We start from the raw sequence: 7,253 nt of genomic DNA on the forward strand, positions 1-7,253 counted from the left end.
CTACCACCATTCCAGCAACTGCAGTAGCAGACACCTAGCTCTCAAATGGTATATGGCTCAGTGGTTACAGTGTTTGGCTCACAATCATGAGGTAGCTAGTTCAATTCCCAGACCAGGCTGTGTGTTGTGTTCTTGAGCAAGACACTTTATTTTCTTCCATAAACAACCTTGCTCAGACTTGTGCCTCAGAGGGGAACTTTCCAGATGCAATCTCATGATCATTTACCTTTTTTTTAGCTCTCAAATCATACAATCATCTTATAAAAATGAAGCATAGATTGGCTGTGTGATCCCAAATGTATAAAAAGGTATGGTCATGGCTGGAATACCTTCAATCATAAATGAACCCACAGAGTTGAACTACAGATAAATTAATACTGCTACCCCCACATCAGCAGCAGATTTAACCAACATCACTCAAGCATCACTTTTAGATTCTTAACTTTCATTCCTGTCATCCTCATCATTTCAACATCCACTTTTCCATGCTTGAATGGGTCAGATGCTGTGTGCTGAGGTAGATTTTTTACAGCCAGATGCCCTTCCTGTCACCAACCCTCACTTGTTTACAAGCAAGGAAATATCTCCCCATGGGCAGGCATATTTTGAGCAGAATATTACAAATTATTGACATTGTTGGTATGATAGGTGCAGGAGTGGCTGTGTGGTAAGTAGCTTGCTAACCAACCACATGGTTCCGGGTTCAGTCCCACTGCATGGCATCTTGGGCAAGTGTCTTCTGCTATAGCCCCGGGCCGACCAATGCCTTGTGAGTGGATTTGGTAGACGGAAACTGAAAGAAGCCTGTCGTATATATATATATATATATATGTATGTGTGTGTTTGTGTGTCTGTGTTTGTCCCCCTAGCATTGCTTGACAACCGATGCTGGTGTGTTTACGTCCCCGTCACTTAGCGGTTCGGCAAAAGAGACCGATAGAATAAGTACTGGGCTTACAAAGAATAAGTCCCGGGGTCAATTCGCTCAACTAAAGGCGGTGCTCCAGCAAATGACTGAAACAAGTAAAAGAGTAAGAGTAAAGAGTAGTGACACCTGCTTGCAACTATCACACAAAATAAAGAACAGGAAAAGCACACAAGCACATATACACATACACACACAATAGGCCCTTTCCAGTTTTTATCTTCAAATCTACTCACAAAGCTTTGGTCAGACCAGGTGTCTACACAGTGGGACTGATCCCCATGACCATGTGGTTGAAAGCAAACTTAGCCACACAGCCACGCCTGCATTTCCAGTGATTGATAAATTAACATCAGGTAAAATTTAAACACAAACCTACAATTCACAAGGTATCTGATAGCACAAAGTCTCCAGTCCATGACCACACCATCTCGATGCCTAAGTGTATCCAGCCACACCACCACCTGACCCTTGAACGGCTTTAGTAGATTATAATATAGCACAAGCAGCAGCACCAGACACCGGTCAGCAGGATAACATAACAGCACACCAATACCCTCAATACATCCCTAGACACTAAAACCTGGTGGCCACTGGATAATTCTCCTCCCTCTACTCTGATATATATGTATTCCAACCCAACCGAGACACCCATACACTAGCATAGCTGATGGTGGGGAGCACTTTTAAGTCTGCTGTACACCATATGTTTTTTGTGGGGTCTGGGGGCAGCAAATGAAAGGGCCACTACTAAATTTTATTAAATTCTTCATTATTTTCAAAATTAATTGATACAAAGGCAGTGCATTTCAAATGTAATAAGGCAACAAAACAATTAATAAAAATGTGAACAAATTTCGTTACGCTTTGTAATTTTTAACCTTAACCCTTAAGCATTCGGATTAGTCAGTCAAATGTAATGCCTATTTATTCACACTGTTCTGAGTTAATCGTGCATTATCTTGTAACTCTGAGACTTCAGTGGTGTTTTTGTTTAGTTTTAGAATGACATTGTAGGGTAGGTGTAAGAGGCTAAATCTAGCCAGTCTGAACATAAAATAGCTGGAATATTTGAACCGGATATTAAATTTCCCAAACAAAATGAACCTGAAGAACATAACCCATGACAAACCATTATCAAAAACCATTATCAAAATTACAAACCATATCAAAAAGGGTTAAAACACTTTTTTGCTTTGTTTTAGCTTTCCATGTTAGATATACCAGTAATTATTTTCTCATTACCAAATATAGGACATAATCTAGGGGAAGTTTTACTAATATTTCTAGTAGGTCTAGCTACCATATAAAAAGTCTTTTGTTGACTAGTGTAGATTAGCTGGATTCAGTGTAGAGTCCAGTTCTATATTTAAAAGACGAGGAATTTATGTACATCATTTACATTAGACAGATATTTGCCTCATCTTGCTTTTTAACACATTTTGGCTGATAACCCTCCAGCCTTCATCAGGTATCTCGGGTAAATTTCGAACCTGGGTTCTCACTCCTAAGGTATTTTTAGATGGTGTTGTTGTTATTATTATTATTAATATTATTATCATCATCATCACCATCATTATTCAGGTTACTGTTTGGAATCGAACTCAGAATCTTGGGGTTTGTAGCCCACGCTCTTAACCACTATGCCCACAGGCATATGGTATAGTGGTTAAGAGTGCAGGCTACTAACCCCAAGATTCCAAGTTCGATTCCAAGCAGTGACCTGAATAATAATAATAATAATAATAACATCGAAAAATACTTTAGGAATGAGAACCCAGGTTTGAAATTTCCCCAAGACACCTGATGAAGAAGGCTGGAGGGTATATCAGCCGAAACGTGTTAACAACAAGCAAGATGAGGACAAATATCTGTTAAATGCAAATAATGTAAATAATGTCAGTGTAGAGTTGTCTGGAAGCAGCAGCACTGCCTTCACAAATGCCAGTTGATGGTCTTTGATGATGGCTACATCTGTCACATATAACCCTTTCTACTACAGGTACAAGGCCTGAAATTTTGGGGTAAGGGCATTAGTTGATTACATCGACCACAGTGTGTAACTGGTACTTATTTCATCGATCCCAAAAGAATGAAAGGCAAAGTCATCCGCTGCAGAATTTGAACTCAGAACATAATGACCGATGAAATACTGCTAAGCATTTTGTCCGTCGTGCTAACGATTCTGCCAGCTTGCTATCTTTATAATAACTACATATAATACCTGTAACTAAATCTCAGAGCCTACTTTCACTTGGAACCCCAAAGTATTCTATTCCTTAACAACTTTTAGATTCAGATTCCATCTTCATAACTGCCATGTGCTATCATTTTCATTACCTTGTTGCTAGATTCACAGCTTGAAAGGAAACTCAATACATTTAGCAGTATCAGATATCCTCACAGGTTATATAATATCATGAAGTAACATTTCTTTTTTTTTTTTTTTTTTCTTCATTCAATAAGGGAAATCTAGTTCGGACAACTTGTAGTGACATGAGCAGTCAACAGTCTTACATACAGTCTCCACCTTGGTTTTTGATGTTGTTGGTTAATCTCAAAGTCAACAGTGACTGATCAGAACTCTAATCAAAGACATTCTAGCAGTAAACATTATGCAATGTGTCCTCCTTTTTAAGACAGTAGGGTATGAAATTGAGGAGATTAAACTTATTTCTTGCAGGTTACTCTAGTTGGTTTCTCAAGGAGAAACCAGGAGAATTCATCTATGAAGAAATTGCCCCAGCTCCCCTTCAGGGTTGGCGAAAGCGATGTGATGGACAACGAAAAACTTGGCTGATGACAGTCAAGGCTGATCTAGAACCCAGCCTAGGCCCCCATATCTACGGCGTTCGCCTCTGGAATAAGGAGTGGTTGGAGATGACACGGTCGTTAGCCTCAAACAGCCTGGTCTGGTCGGCATTTGTGAGAGATGCAGCATTGAGGATGAATGAAGCCAGCTCAACCCATCCCAGATGAATGCTGTCTCAAGACAAGACAAGAAGACATGTTAACTCAACCCTCATGATATAGGCTTGTGATGAATGATATTCCATCTCTAACGATTCAATCTCTTTGTGAAGGCATGTTTCCCTTGATTTACATTATCTATGATGTCATTAACATTTTTAGGAAAGTAGGTTGATCTGAGAGCTATTTCTAGTTCGTAGAGTGGCTGCTTAGAAGAATCTTTGTCTGGTCAACAGCTTGTCCGATTCAGACTGTTTAGCCCTACTCTAGCTTTTCCTAGCAAAGCTAGCAGAGGAATACTGTTCAAAAGTATTCCAAACAACACCATCTTCTCTCTCTCTCTCTCTCTATATATATATATATATGTGTGTGTGTGTGTGTGTGTAACATAACAATTATAAACGGGAAATTTTAGCCATTTCATGTATATATATATATATATATATATATATATATATATATATATATATATGTGTGTGTGTGTATATATATATATGTATATATGTGTGTGTGTATATATTATATATGTATATATGTGTGTGTGTATATATATATGTGTTATATATATGTATATATATGTTATATATATGTGTGTGTATATATATATATATATATATACATATGTAGGTCCGGGTTGATTCGGGGTTAACCACAGTAAATAAGGTACTCAATACATAGCAGAGTAAATATTTATATATAGAAGGACTTCTACAGGACTAGAACTGTTTCATTCAAGAGAATCTTCAGGAAGCTCGGAAGATTCTCTTGAATAAACAGTTCTAGTCCTGTAGAAGCTCCTTCTATATATATATACATATATATGGTGTGTGTGTATATATATATATATATATATCTCATCATCATCATCATCATCATGTTTAACGTCCGCTTTCCCCGCGCTAGCACGGGTTGGACGGTTCGAACCGGGTCTGGGAAGCCAGGGCCGCTCAGGCTCCAGTCTGAATCTGGCAGAGTTTTACGGCTGGATGCCCTTCCTAACGCCAACCACTCCGTGAGTGGATTGGGTGCTTTTACGTGCCACCTGCAACAGGGCCGGAGGGTCCGGCATCGTCACGATCTTTCGTGCATTTTAACGTGTCGCGGCACCGGGGCAACGAGGTCCGGTACTTTGGGGATCGGGGGTACTTTGGGGATCCAGGGTGGTGTTAGCAGTGGACATTCGTTATCTCACTGATCGTAATTAGGTAGAGGAAGAAATACAGATATTCTAGAGTTGAGTGGGGAGGGGGCCCAGTTAGGCGGGTAGTATATGGGAGCACCATGGGGAAGGTTGGGGTAAGGAGGACGATGGCAGGAAGGATTGGTGTAGGTTCGTAAGAAATAAAACGTAGGATATTACGAGGCTGAAGGGTACTAAAGGGGGATGGTCGGATTGAGGCAGTGTCAGAGGAAGCAAAGATCGGTGGGCAGTTGAGCTATGGCGCTAGCAGCTTGTCTTTTCACAGTGAAAGCATATGAGGAGAAGGGGTAGTGGGGGAGGAGGAGGGGTAGGACGTATCCGGTGTAGATGGTGAGAACAGGGTATACTGGTATTGGTGGTGGGGGTGAGAACAGTGTTCACCGTATTGGTGGTGGCGGTGAGAACAGTGTTCACCGGTATTGGTGGTGGGGGTGAGAACAGTGTTCACCGGTATTGGTGGTGGGGTGGGACAGTGTTCACCGGTATTGGTGGTGGGGGTGAGAACAGTGTCACCGGTATTGGTGGTGGGGTGAGGACAGTGTTCATCGGTATTGGTGTGGGGGTGGGGGCGGGCGCACCGCCAATGGCGGAAAGATGGGAAAAGAAGGATTACGGCTTGAGGTAGCCTAAGGTTAAATTTCGTAGAGAGAGAGAAGGAAAGATAAATCAAGTTATGGCGAAGGCTTGAAAGTAGCTAAAAGGTTAGAATTTTCGTAGCGAATGAGTGGGTAAGACGAATCAAGTTATCAAAGTATGATAAACGTAGTAACACGAATAAAAATAGTAAGATAAATTTTTAAGAACTTGCTGCGGGCATCGACCGGGAGTTGAATTTGAAGAAGAAAGTGAATCGTAATGGTATGGCGATTTCAAGTTTTAGCATAAGAAGAAGAAGAGGAGGAAAAAAAGACCGCCAATGCGGAAAGATGGAAAAGATAGGATTATATATATATCTATATATTATATATATATATATATATGTATGTATGTATAACCCATCTGATCGTGGCTGTTTGCCAGACTCTCTGGCACGTAAAAAGCACCCACGACACTCATGGAGTGGTTGGCGTTAGGAAGGGCATCCAACCGTAGAAACACTGCCAGATCAGACTGGGCCTGGTGCAGCCTTCTGGCTTCCCAGACCCGTTGGACTGTCCAAACCATGCTAGCATGGAAAGCGGACCCTAAACGATGATGATGATGATGATGATATATATATATACGTATATATATATATATATATATATATATACTTCAATTAAAGCATATTACTCTACCACTGGTATTTGAGTACTCTTTTTTCCACCTTGTTTCACATTTATGTGTTTACTCCGGTATAAATATATATATATATATAGACCAGGAAACCATGATGGCCCTCTGTGGACCTTGGAAGCCCAGGCTATTGCAGTATCTTGTCCTACATCTTGATGGCATATTTGGAGTCCTTGGCACTATGCAGTGGCGCCCAGTTCTGGCATTTGTGTAACTCTCGATGCCAAGGTTTGGGACAAGTCCTTCCGGGATGTTCCAGATGTATATTATGGCATATCTTTCTCGCCTATGCTCTAAGGAATAGAGTCTTAATCTCTTGAGTCTTTCCCAATAGCTTATATGCTGCATAGAGGCTATCTTCTTCGTGTAGCTTCGTTGGATCGCCTCAAGTTCTGCGATTAACTTGACACTAGATGGTGACCATAGCTGAGAGCAATAGTCAAAGTGGCTTAGGACAAGTGTCCTCAAGAGGACCATCATGGTTTCCTTGTCTCTTGTTCTAAAATTCTATGACTCCAACCGGTCAGCCGCCTACATTTCATTGCTAATTTAGCAACATGCACATGAAAGGTTGCATCATTACCCAAGTAAATGCCCAGGTCTCACACTGATTGTACCTCTGGGATTGCAATCCCTCCAGGTCCAGTGTATTTATTGGGTATTGCATTTAGTTTTGCATGCTGATAGCACAAAGCTCAAAACTTTTCAGCATTGAACTGCATGCCATTCTTTTCAGCCCACTTGTATATTTCATCCAGCTCATATTGCAGGTGCATAGTGTCTTCAAGGTTCTGTATTACCCATGAAACTTTTGTATCATCTGCATATATTGTGGTCATGGCTCTCTGTGTGGCTGAGGCCATGTCTGAGAGGACCATTATG

At 40.8% G+C, this 7,253-nt stretch overlaps 1 long non-coding RNA gene across 1 annotated transcript in view; it reads right to left on the bottom strand.

The window, feature by feature from the left end:
- Positions 1–6,885: 6,885 nt before the first annotated feature.
- The window catches only part of LOC118765722, a 20,621-nt gene continuing 20,253 nt past the window's right edge, over positions 6,886–7,253 (bottom strand). The window contains exon 3 of the long non-coding RNA XR_005001588.1: positions 6,886–7,065. This is a non-coding gene — a long non-coding RNA (uncharacterized LOC118765722). The remainder of the gene's footprint in view (positions 7,066–7,253) is intronic.

The sequence above is a fragment of the Octopus sinensis genome, linkage group LG13 (assembly GCF_006345805.1).
Source record: "Octopus sinensis linkage group LG13, ASM634580v1, whole genome shotgun sequence".
NCBI classification, from domain to species: Eukaryota; Metazoa; Mollusca; class Cephalopoda; order Octopoda; family Octopodidae; genus Octopus; species Octopus sinensis.